Source organism: Panicum virgatum, chromosome 3N, assembly GCF_016808335.1.
Source record: "Panicum virgatum strain AP13 chromosome 3N, P.virgatum_v5, whole genome shotgun sequence".
Taxonomy (NCBI): Eukaryota; Viridiplantae; Streptophyta; class Magnoliopsida; order Poales; family Poaceae; genus Panicum; species Panicum virgatum.
The window spans coordinates 68091956-68105062 of NC_053147.1; the positions used below are offsets into that span (position 1 = coordinate 68091956).

Consider the following 13107-nt stretch of genomic DNA (forward strand, 5'->3'; position numbering starts at 1 on the left):
AAATTAAGCCGTTAAGCTAATGAGCCCGATGTGTTCAAATGACGGCCATTACGCTTAATTAGAGTTTTAATTTGGCGGTTCCGTCACACACGCACTGATTGCATGGTTCACCTCGCTCTAAACAGGAAAACAAAGTTCATGATATCACAGCAGTATCACTAGATGCTTACTGCAGTCAATTTTAATCACTTTTGCTTTTGTTTTATTTGCACTCTTATTTTCCTTAATTACTGTATGCAATCCTTTAACTTCTTTGATTACCATATAATAATAGTGATAATCATTTGTTCCTTGTATATATATATATATATATATATATATATATATATATATATATATATATATATATATATATATATATATATATATATATATATATATATATATATATATATATAACCATTTCTGTTTCTTTGAATCACATGCATGCATGCATGATACTTTATAGCTAGATATATATACATGGACTGGAGAGGGAGAAGTTATTTTCATACATTATGTATGATAATCACCCTCAACAAAACTCATGCTGATGCGCTACTTGCAGCATTATGTGGAGGACATTCTTCATTCGTGGACCAATTTTCATTGTGTGATCCCATTTTTAATGCCACGGAAAAGATAGACCAGTCCGGCCATCAGGTCCTATGCAAGTTAATGAAGAAGGGCCTACAGCTACAGTGTTCAGATGCATCCACGTCGGCATATGCAACTAGTGCGAGAACATGACATGGACACCATATTCAGCACTGGGCGTGATATGTTCCCACGAGAACGAATATAATCACACACTGCATTATTGTTGCAAACAAGGCTAATTAATAAGCTAACAAAAATTAAGGGGCTCATAAGTAATGCACATCAACATATATGACTTGTATTTATATATGTTTATTTTTATAACTATTCAATGAGAGAGTTTTACCCTGTTCGGCTAGTTTACTTTCAACTTATTCTGTCTTATTATCTCACATAATCACTCTGTTCGCTTGGCTATTAGTCAATCAACCACCATTATTTTTCTCTCACACCAAATTAGCACCACCAGCCAACCAACAGTACTTTTATCTCATAACAAAAATCAACATCAGCCAACAGCCAACAGCCACAGCCGAGTAAACAGAGTGAATACAGTTAAATCAGCCAGCTGGCTTTAATAATGATCACATCAACACAGCAGTGTTCACTGTTCAGTGCAGCAGCATATCATTGCGCGAGCAGAGTGAGAGAGCAGAGATCAATCACTAGAGGAGGAGCAGAGATCGGCGAAATACGAAAAAGGGTTCGGACGGAACTGTCGTGTCGAGGTGACGCATCGTGGGTTGGTTTCGTACTTGTCCCACGCGCATCACCGTTCACCACCAGCTTGTGTCCGTGCCTGGGCCTATGGCCGAACATACGAATTATCCGTATTCATATCCGTTTAAAATGTAAATATGTATATCCGTATTCGTATTCGATTTTAATATGGATATCATATGGATGCATCCGAAGGGCGGAACAGAGCGCGTGATTGGAAATGAGTTCATCGTGTTCCAGTCGCATATTAGTCATCGGTGACTACCTGCCACCGATTCATATGGTGCGCACCGTATGTTCATTCATACGGTGGCCTCCCGGCGACCTAGCCCCCTCCCCGGCGAACTAGCCTTCGACGGTGGCCTCCCGGCCGCCGGCTCGGGCGAGTCGGCGGCCCACTCCCATGCCTCCTCAGGTCAAGCTCGCTCCGTCAATTCGTCTTGCGCTGCGACAGTGCAAGGCCAAGGATGGAGATGCGACTTCCAACCCGGCAAAAGATCGTTACTTGCTCCAGCGCGCCAGAGAGGAGATTGCGCTTCTCTCCTGCGCTAATCTCAAGGCTGGCATGGGGAAATTTTGGGCATCAGATTCAGACTCTGAGTGTGAAGATCTTGGAGATGCTGAGGTGCTGGCTTTGGGCCATTGCGAGTCTGCAGCGGGTGGTGTTCCTTCTTCGGGGCGCTCCAACGTTCACAAAGAGGCCTCAATTCCGACGGTGACGCCTTCCTCCCAACGATCCAGGCCGGGTTCTCAGTCGGCGGCACTTCATCCGGCGATGCCGCCGTGGAAGAAGGTGTGGAAAGGCGCTCTGCCGCCTAGGAGGGTCTCGCCGGCGAAGACCTTGGGCGACGTCATCCTTCCGGCATTAGCGGCGGCCAACGGCAGGAGGGGAGCAAGGACTGGCAGTGATCCGCTAATTCCGTCGATACAATTTTCAAACTCGCCGCCCATCTCCAAGCGAGACAACAGATCGGGTTCGGAGGCTAAACGGACTGGGCCTAGGCTTCTCTCTGGGTCTGGGCCGAGGAAAGAGCCTGCGATCGTTCGGCCTTCACGTACCCTGGTCAGACCGATTCTTGTCCCTGATACACACCCGCGGAAGACCTACGCCGCCATCGTCATGGCCGGCGGGCAAGGTGCACAAGGCCGTCGTGCGCGAGGGAGATTTGGTGCCCATGGATGCAATCCACAAGGACGTGGCATCCCTGGCTGCGGTCATGCACCTCCGCCTGCTGGGGGTGTGGGCGCGGGACACACGGCGGGGGGAGGCGCTGGAGGCAACCAGACCGCGCACAACAGAGGTCCAGGCGCTCCCCGAGGCAACAGAGGCAGCGGGCGTGGGGCACCTCAACCTGCGACCATCCATCCTGGCAACCCTAATCCGCGTCGTGGGGGACGTGGCCAGGGGGTCGGGGCAGGGGTCGGGGTGCTCCGGTTGTCGACGAAGACCAGACAAGTGGTGCTGCGTTGGTCGATCCCGCCGGTGATGCTGCTGAGCCGGCGGATCGCACACAGCAGGCCAAGCAGAAGCGGAAGCGCAAGGACGAAGCAAATTTCAAGCTGGATTGCACGATTTGTGCGGAGGACCACTATACTAGCAAGTGCCCGCAGCTCAGAGGGCCTAAGCCGTCTGTCTCATATTGCGGAGCCGCTTCCGATGGGTTAGGTTTCTTCTGTATTCGGGCGGCTCGACCTTTTTATACTGTTCCGGTGGCAAGTGCAAATGTTTTTGCTCTGATCACTGTGGAGGAGGGTGCAGTCTCGGCTGAGTTGCTTAAGTCCGAGTTGGCAAGGATTATTCCAGTTTGCTAGGATTGGGCAGTGCAGGAGCATGGTGATAAGGCTTTCTTAGTGCCCTTTCCTTCTAAGGTTGAGCTGGATCGTATGGTTGCGATTCGCACCGTCACTACCCAGAACAAGGAGGGAGTTCTCATCTTCGAGGAATTCGATTCAGAGGTCAAGCACATCAAGGTACTGGACCAAGTTTGGCTTTCTGTGACTAATGTTCCTACTCCGCTCCGTGCTTTTTTACCCCTTTGGGCCATGGGGTCAGTGGTCGGTGCTACTCAGAAGGTGGATATGAATCACCTTCGTCTTACTGGAGAGGTTCGTATTCTGGTGGCTGTTTTTGACGTCAAAGAGATTCCAAAAATCACGGATATCTGCGTCAATAGAAGCATCTATTGAGTCTACTTCAATGTTGAGGAAGTGGTAGATGATGATCCTTTTAACCCAGAGGATGATGACTTATTGGGTGATGATGCTGACACCGGAATGAATGATGGTTCGCAAGGCGGCTTGGATGGTAATGGTGATCAACACATGTCAGATGCCCCTCAGGATACAGCCCCACAGCCTGAGGCACCTAGTGACCAACAAACTGGTAAAAAGAACACAGGTTTTTCTTAGCAAGAAGCCGCCTTAATTGATGAGGTCCTGGACATGGCTTGTGAGAGTTTGCTGGAGGAAATTAGTGTTAAGGTCATGGTGGAGGGAAATGGTGAGGATAGACCCTATTCCCCGCCAACTGAGAAGGAATCCGCGAGGTTCCAGGCTTTGTTGGAATCTTCTCAGCAGCTGCGTACAAGGCCCCAGGAGCGAGGTGTTGATACTGTTGTGCACTCTAGTGATGGGAGCCTTTCCGTCGCTGCTTCTAGCTTTGTGGTGCAGGTACCTGGCGAGGTGGAGGGTTCCGTGGTTGCTGTCCCGTTGCGTGCGGACGGCGACCAGGATGGAGACACTGTGGCAGGGGCGGCGGTCCCCCCTGGGGCCGACTCGCTGGTGCCGCTCTCGGCGGGAGAGGGAGTGCCGCCTACCTCCTCTTTGACCGCGGGTGGGAGCCATGGGCCCCCAGCCCACTCTTCAGCGCCGGGTGGGGACCACGAGGTCACCGCCTCTTCGACCACGGGGGTGGGCCAGGCGACCCCAGCCTCTTCTTCATTCACGGGTGGGGGTCAGACGCCTGACGTCATCCCCACTTCAGCTCCAGCTGTAGCGGAGCCGATCAAGACCACCAAAATCCGAAGGAGCGTCAGGAATAAGGACAAGGCGGATGAACACACCCTACACAAGACTTCGCGAGTGGCTGCAAAAAAGAACCTTGAACCAGGTACATCTTTTACCAGCTTTTCAGATTCGTATGTTATTTCAAACCTTGGTAGGGTAGGCTTCAGGTTAGGCCATACTGATGAAATTGTTAAAGCTTCTTCTGTCAAAATTAAAAATCTAGAAATAGATATGATGGTGGTTCTTGCTAATAAGAAAAAATGTAATGTAAAATCGACTGAATTACTAGATGAGAGTGATGATGAAAGGGATGCTAGACTTGATGCAGTTCTCAGCCACGCTTGTGGTAATCTAAATGAGAACTTGCAAGACCTAGAGTCGGATCACATTATCGATCTGTCTCCGGTCCATCGGAAGAAAAGGTCTAACATTGCCAAAAATTTTAAACATGGCAAAGTCCCAAAAAAACCAAAAACCCCTTCCAAATTTGTGATCAAATGAAAGGGGTTTTTTGGAATAGCAGAGGTCTAGGAAACTTGGCTAAACATAGATTTTTGTCTGATTTGGTTAAGGACGAGCAAATCAGTTTCATCGCTCTTTCCGAGACTGGTAGGGATGATTTTTCATATCATATTTTAAAGAACCTATGTGCAGACCGGGACTTCCTTTGGCATAGTATGGCCCCTCATGGTCGATCTGGAGGTATTCTTCTAGGTGTGGATCTGTAGGTTTTTGATATTGGAACCATTGTAGAGGGAGATTTCTATGTGAAATTTACCTTACATTGCAAAAGCGATGGTTTCAAATTTGTGCTATATACAGTGTATGGCCCAACACAATATCAAAACAAGCAGGAGTTTTTGGTCGAGTTGGCAAACACATGCTCAAAGGAGACCCTTCCGTATTTAATTGGAGGGGACTTCAATATTATGAGAAGGCCGAAAGATAAGAGCTCCGGGGTGTTTGACTTCAAATGGCCAAACTTGTTCAATGCTGTTACCGAATCTCTTGATCTAAAAGAGATTATTTTGTTTGGGCGCCAATTTACATGGGCGGGTCCTGGTGACAATTCGACTTTTGAGAAGCTTGATAGAGTTCTGGTTAGTACAGATTGAGAAGATAAGTTCCCGCTATCGACAGTGAAAGCATCTAGGCCCTCAAGGTATGTTTCGGTGATTAATGACAACCATTATTGTGACTAATGAGTTTGTGCAGCTTAATGAAATCTTATCGCTCATTGGATCATATGTTAAAGAGGCCCCTAAATTTTATTATTAAAAAAGGCGATCTCGGTATTTATCTCAAATATATAACAAGACTAAGGATCTTTCTAGTCCTAAGTGTCGCAAGGTTGAGAAGGACACTTAGGTTAGTATATATTTTATAGTTTTGTAGAGGTCGCACTGTTAAGAGGGGTTAAGGCCAAGTAACTTGAGCATGGACATGGTCAATCAAAAAATGGATGCACACATTGGTCACTCAGGTTCTTGGAAGCTCAAACAAGTGCTATTCAACTCATATCTCAAGAATATTTGGATTTCATTCAAGACTCATATTAGAAAAAGCAAAATCAAGAAAAAGTCTTATCACCGGTTTAACCGACAACATCAATTTTCTATACGTCGGTTAAACGTAGTTGCTGAAGTCTGGACACAGTGTTCACCGGATTAACCGACGATGTTTGAAATTAACGTCGGTTCAGTTGTCCAGAGAGTCAGTTTTTCAGGGGTTTTCAGGCTTACACTCACCGGTTAAACCGACGAAGGATTTGAGTTAGCGTCGGTACAGTTGTCCAGAGAGTTGGTTTTTCAGTTGATCAGTGGACAACTAGACTCACCGGTTAAACCGATGATACGTCAGTTAAATTGCCCGAGCTGTAACGACTAGTATTTCAAATGGGTAGTTTACATTCATCAGTTGAACCGACGATGACTTTTGGAGGGCCGTCGGATTAACTGGCGTTGCATACTTTTTCTGGCAGCTTTTCTCCAACGGGTCTATCCGCGTGAGCTGCCTATATATACCCCTTCCAATGGGTCATTTTGAAGTCTCTTGACACTAGGCAACACTCATACACTCATTCTATTATTGAGAGCCACCTTGAGCTTCACATTCCACTCATTTGATCATTCAATCATCCAAGAAGCAAGGCTAAGGACTTGAGTAGGGAGAAGCTTATGTGCATCCGCTCTTGGTGATCGGTTCTTGCTCAAGTGAAGGCCCTAACTTGTTACTCTTGGTGATTGGCATCACCTAGGCGATCTTGGTGATTGAGGTGTTTCTTGTGGAGCTTGCCAAGTTGATTGTGGGAGCCCGAAAAAGATTGTACGTGACTTGAGCTCCACCACGCCGGGATGGTGAACAGAGACTCTTAGTGAGCACCCTCGTCTCGGTGACTTGGGAGGTGACAAGACTCTTAGTGAGTGTCACAACGTGGATTAGGGGTGTGTGCCAACACATCGACACCACGGGAAAAAAATCTGGTCGTCTCTTGCCCACACTTTATATTCAAGCACTTACTTTCATGCAATTTATTCATGTGCTTGACCCTAGAGATCATAACTTAGCTCTACCTTGCTTAGCTGTATATTTTTGTTGTATCCTTTATAGCTTGTGTAGGTTGCTTAGTTAGCCGGTTGGTGAATTGAGCCTTACTAGTATTGCATAGGTTAAGGTTGCTTTATTTTGTTTTAGAAATTTGAAAAAGGCCCAATTCACCCCCCTCTTGGTCCATCGATCCTTACAGACGGTAGAACCAAGAGATCGAAATATTTCAGACCATACTCCTCTAATTCTTAATACTGGTGCGTCCACACACCACTCTAACCAATCCCCTTTTAAATTTGAGAGAGGATGGTTGATTAGGGATGGGTTCTACAATATGGTTGCAAGCATTTGGGAATCAGAAACGTCTGGACGCACTCCTCTGGAGAGGTGGTAGAATAAAATTCGTAGGCTCAGACAGCATCTTCGAGGCTGGGCCAAGCATACAGCAGGAACATACAGAAAAGAAAAGAAGAAACTTCTAGCTCTATTAGAGAAGCTAGATAAGAAGGCCGAGATTACCTCTCTTTCGGATCAAAAGGTCAATTTTAAGCACTATCTGAAAGAGAGGCTAGTTCTTCTTTTGAGGGAGGAAGAAATTAAGTGGTATGAGAGAGCAAAGGTGAAAACACTTCTACAGGTAGATGATAATACAAGATTCTTCCATCTAGTAGCTAACGGGAAACACCGAAAACAATATATTTATAAACTTGAAAATGATCAAGGAGTTGTTATTGGTGATGCCCAGCTTAAGAGCTATATCACTCAATTTTATAAGGACCTGTTCGGGTCTCCGGATGTTTCGGACATTACTCTTGAGGAAGATCGAATTCAGGATATTCCACAAGTGACCCAAAAGGATAATGAGATGCTCACTAGTGAATTCAATATGTCTGAATTGAGAAATGCTATTTTCCAAATGGAACACAACAAGGCTCCTGGTCCTGATGGCTTCCCCGCTGAATTCTATCAAGTCTTCTGGGAAGTAATTAAGGACGACCTTATGGCTCTTTTTGCGGATTTCCATAACGAGGATTTGAACCTCTTCAGTCTGAACTTTGAAATCATTATGCTAATTCCAAAATTTCAGGAGGCAACGAAAATTCAACAATATAGACCCATTTGCGTCCTTAATGTTATCTTTAAAATTTTTACTAAAGTGGCTACGAATAGATTGAATAATGTTGCCCAAACAGTGGTGGGTCCTATGTAGACTGCCTTCTCACTAGGCAGGAATATCATGGAAGGAGTAGTCATTTTACATGAAACTATCCATGAGATGCATATAAAAAAAACAGAATGGGTCATTTTCAAAATTGACTTTGAAAAGGCCTATGACAAAGTAAAATGGTCTTTCCTTCAACAGACGCTACGCATGAAAGGATTTTCTCCTAAGTGGTGTAGATGGATTGAAGGGATGATTTCTGGCGGAAGTGTGGGGATCAAAGTCAATGATGAAATTGGTCCATACTTCCAAACCAAGAGAGGGCTCCGTCAAGGAGATCCTATGTCACCTATTTTATTTAACATTGTCGCGGATATGCTGGTTCTCATCATTAAGAGGGCAAAGGACGATGGTCAAATAAGAGGTGTTATACCTAACCTTTTGGATGATGGTTTGTCTATCTTATAGTATGCCGATGACACCATCATCTTTATTGATCATGACTTGGAACAAGCTAAGAATCTTAAACTGTTGCTTTGTGCTTTTGAACAGTTATCCGGGTTAAAGATCAACTTCCACAAGAGTGAAATTTTCTACTACGGAGCAGCAAAAGAGATGCAGGACTTCTATACTGATCTATTTGGTTGTAATGATGGGGAATACCCTTTTAGATATTTGGGAATTCTTATGCATCATAGAAAGCTACTAAATTCTGAGTGGCGAAAGGTTGAAGAACGTTTTGAGAAAAAACTCTCTTGTTGGAAAGCTAAGTACTTGTCTTATGGGGGCCGTTTGGTCTTGTTAAATTTGGTACTTAGTAGCCTTCCCATATTTATGATGTCCTTTTTTGAAATCCCAAAAGGTGTACTAAAAAATCTTGACCATTTTAGATCGAGATTCTTTTGGCAAGGTTCTTCCGATAAGCACAAGTATAGACTTGCCAAATGGGACATCTTATGTCGTCCTAAAGATCAAGGGGGACTTGGTATCTTAAATCTGCAGCTGCAGAATAAATGCTTGCTGGCAAAATGGTTAGTTAATTTTCTCAATACTAATGGTATTTGGCAAACCATACTAACGAACAAATATCTAGGATCCAAGTCCCTCACGCAGGTGCAGGCAAAGCCTTATGACTCTCATTTCTGGAGAGATATTTTGAAGATCAAAGATGAGGTTCTTGCCAAAGGCTCCTTCACGATTAAAGACGGGAGCAAAACTAGGTTCTGGGATGACGTATGGGAAGGTCAAATGCCATTCAAAGATAATTACCCATCACTTTACAAGATTGTGAGGCATCCTCATGCGACAGTGGCCAGTGTTTTGGCTACAAGGCCACTCAATTTATATTTTAGGATGGCGTTGGTGGGTAACAAGCTAGTCGAATGGCAAAACCATCTAGCTCAGATCGCGCATATTCAACTGGTGGGTGGGTCGGATACGTTTAAATGGAATTTGACTATTTTAGGGTCCTTTACTGTTCGATCTTTGTATCTACACTGTCTAGATACACAACCGCCTTTTAGACATAAGCTGATCTGGAAATTGAAGATTCCTCTAAAGATTAAGATTTTCCTCTGGTTTCTTCAAAAGGGGATTTTATTAACTAAAGACAATCTTGCTAAGAAGAACTGGGCAGGAAGCCAAAAATGCTGTGGATGTAATAGTAATGAGACTATAAAACATCTTTTCCTGCTTTGTCCTTATGTAAGAATGATTTGGAGGATTATCTTTTATGTTACTGGTTTAACGCCACCTAGATCAATTCGTCATATGTTTAATTCTTGGCTTTCTAATCAATCTAAAAAGATTAGGAATATCATCTGGGTGGGGGTTGCGGCTGTTTGTTGGGAGATTTGGAGAAGTCGCAATGATATTACTTTTAACAAAATCAAAGTTACCTCGATTTTGCAGGTCATCTTCAGGGGAACATATTGGTTTCGTTTCTGGGCTCAGCTACAGCATGTGGAACACGCCAAGGACACTTTCTCCAGCTTGAGCAGACTTCTTGAGACAGTTGCTCTTGATTTAGTTAAATGAGGGTGGAAGCATGTCTATCGCTTCCAATAGTTCTGTGTCTTTCTAGAGACTGGTGCGCCATTTTTCAGTTTTTTGCAAACTTTGTTTCTTTGGTTGTGTATGCCTCGCATAGAGGCCGGATTGTTATCCTTTATCTAAAAAAATATGGATGCATCCGAATCCGACTTTGAGAACTTTTCTCTATCCGATTCCATATTCGTATTTGAGGAATATCCGATCACATCCGTATCCGTCTGTATCCGCAAAGAAAAAATGACTAGTGAGACAATTTTAAACTTATCTTTGTACCTAATTACTTAATGATGTACACTATTTAAATTATTTAGAAAGCTAGATAACTAATAATATATTTATTAAAATTAGTAATGATATAAAAATTAACTTTAACTATTTAATATATTTATTTCATGATTAAAATTATTTTATACGAGTCAAATTAATTATTTATTTAATGATAAAATCTTTTTTTATATATCTTAATTACTAAGTATTTAAATATTTATTTATTTTACCTTTAAAATTAGTATTATATATTTAATATAAAAGCTATACATAGATAATTATATTATTTTTTATTAGCTATCTTCTAATCATTTACTCCTTACTTGTATAATAATTTTGATCTATTATAAAATTTTTGACAAAATAAATTGATACTCGTGATAGCTCTATGTTTCAAATCGAGAAGGTATCCGGATTCGAATCCGGATTCGAACTATCCGTTTTGTATTTGTATCCGATGATATCCGCATTTGCATTCGTATTTTAGATTAAAATGTGGTAAAAGGTGATATTCAGATTCGATTTCATCGTATCCTGTGACCGGCCGGCCGTCGTGTCGCTCTCTGCTCCATGTGCATCGTCACCAAAGGAATCCCCGGCTAGTGTGTACTGGGTGTAGCCTGCCCAGCAAGGAGCTTGCTGCTGCTATAGTGCGTGCTACTGTAGGATTAGGATCGGAAAAGCAAATCGAGCCAACACACTTTTTGTCCCCCCTTATTCTCTTTTCTTTCTCTCAAATGTTTAAGCACACATATACTATACTATAGACTGAAAGTGCACCTTGATGTTAGTTAAGCTTATACACGTCACTAATCACTTTTAGTCATTTACCATTCTTTTTGGTTGCCAATAATAAGCAAATAAAAGATTTTCTTTTTCCAGCTAGTAGGCCATTTTTTTATAAAAATCAGTGTTCTATTTTTTAATATATCCATATTTTAGTCTCTTTGTTTAACAACTTATTATATTATAATATAATATGCTATTATATTATATAGAAATGTGGATTTTTCACGTGTGACATAGGCACAAAGATTATATAACTTTGTCCTTGTCCCGGTTAATATATTTAATGTAAGTAGGGATCATATATTTTGTTTCGCATTGACAGAAAGCCTGAAAGAGATCAAGTCCATTCATAAGCAATCAAGATATAATCAGCTGATTACATGTAATAGATGCCTCAAATTGAGTTATCTTGTAACCTCTCGTGGCGTCAAGATCACTTAACTGCATTGTGAATAGACAACACCTTGTTAGTGAGCATTCAGACAAGGAAGTCCCAGCAGTGTGAAATTAACCACTTCTATCTTTTTGTACGATGAGAGCAATGTTGGCTAGCTTGCACGATTAAATTTAGAGGGACAACTCATGTAAAAGTAATTTAGGGTTGTGGACTTTATTTACAACTTTAACTTTTATCCAACTAACAACTGCCTGCGTGTGTGCGTTTGCATCTCTATAAGTGGTGAAAATGCATATGAGAAATATGTTTCAAAGTTACCGACGCAAACTAGTTTGCCGTGAATACAGATGCCGTCTTGGAGAAGAACATACATAAACAAGAAGTGCACCACCCACATCAAAAGTGCACAATAACTTCAAACATCGAAGGAATATACTATCATATAGTTGTAGAAAAATTGTCAAGAAAATGGCGTGGCAGTTGTACTGTAGGATATGCTAGGTAGCAATATAGCAGATTGTTGCTTCTGAATTGTCAAATTCAAGAGGTGGATTGGACAAGAGCCGTGGTCCAAAGGTCTTACACATGACAAGAGGTTCGATAGGGTTGCATGAACGTCTTGTGAAGATCACTTGCCATATTTGGGAGAGGGAGTCATCAAAGTCTTCCATGAGTGTTCCTTCCTGCCAACAAACTTTCCAGTTCCAGCTCCAAAAGGACAAGAGATTAATTATGACTGTGTTACATTGCATCTGTGTAGCTCTCAGAGATTCTTGATCAAGATTGCCATCCACACAATATCGCGTTTACACCGCAACCACACAAGATTGTCAGAATAAATCATCAAGAAAAATAATGCCAATAAATTGGGGGGTTATCGTACCGGTAAGATGATGACGCAACATGAAAAAACAACTAGGAGAGTGTACTTACAACCGTACCGTTGCCGGTATATGAAAGTAAATATCCGACGAAAGGAAATATTTGAAATAAATATTGTAGTACTTCAACGTGCTTAACTTGTTTATAACTTAGATATATAATAATTCAATAAAATTGAATTTCTGCTGTGCAAAATATTTATCAACTTGCAGTACCAGATCCATGAAGTTATGGCATCGACCAAGTGCAGCAAGGGAGCGAGAGGGCCCACCTGGGGGCGAGAGGCAGAAAGGGACTTCAATCTACACCATGTGGTGGTGCTGCAGTCGTCAACGTACCACCGGCATGGGCAGTGATCCAATGAATGGATACGGATCATGTGCATATCTTAGCCTACTAGCTGATCAACCATCAGTTGGGCACATACACTACAGAAAAAGCCATGTAGCTAGAGAGGCCAAGAAAAGAGGAGCACAAAAGATAATGTAGCTAGCAATCAGAAATGTTTGCCACGTTTGTGGAATCCATGAATTAAAAGGGAAGTGTAGTGCAATATGTACCTACAGTGTGCGTGGATCCACCTTTCTGAACACATCACAATTAGACAAGCAACTAAACATAATAAAAATAATTAATCCTTTCCTGTAGTTCCAAGTCCTATAAAACAAAAATGTTGCTTGCCGCCACAATTATTGTAAGACCAGCA

At 42.7% G+C, this 13107-nt stretch overlaps 1 pseudogene; it reads left to right on the plus strand.

Moving 5' to 3' along the window:
* Positions 1 to 1702: 1702 nt before the first annotated feature.
* On the plus strand, positions 1703 to 10081 carry LOC120668066 (annotated as a pseudogene).
* Positions 10082 to 13107: the final 3026 nt, after the last annotated feature.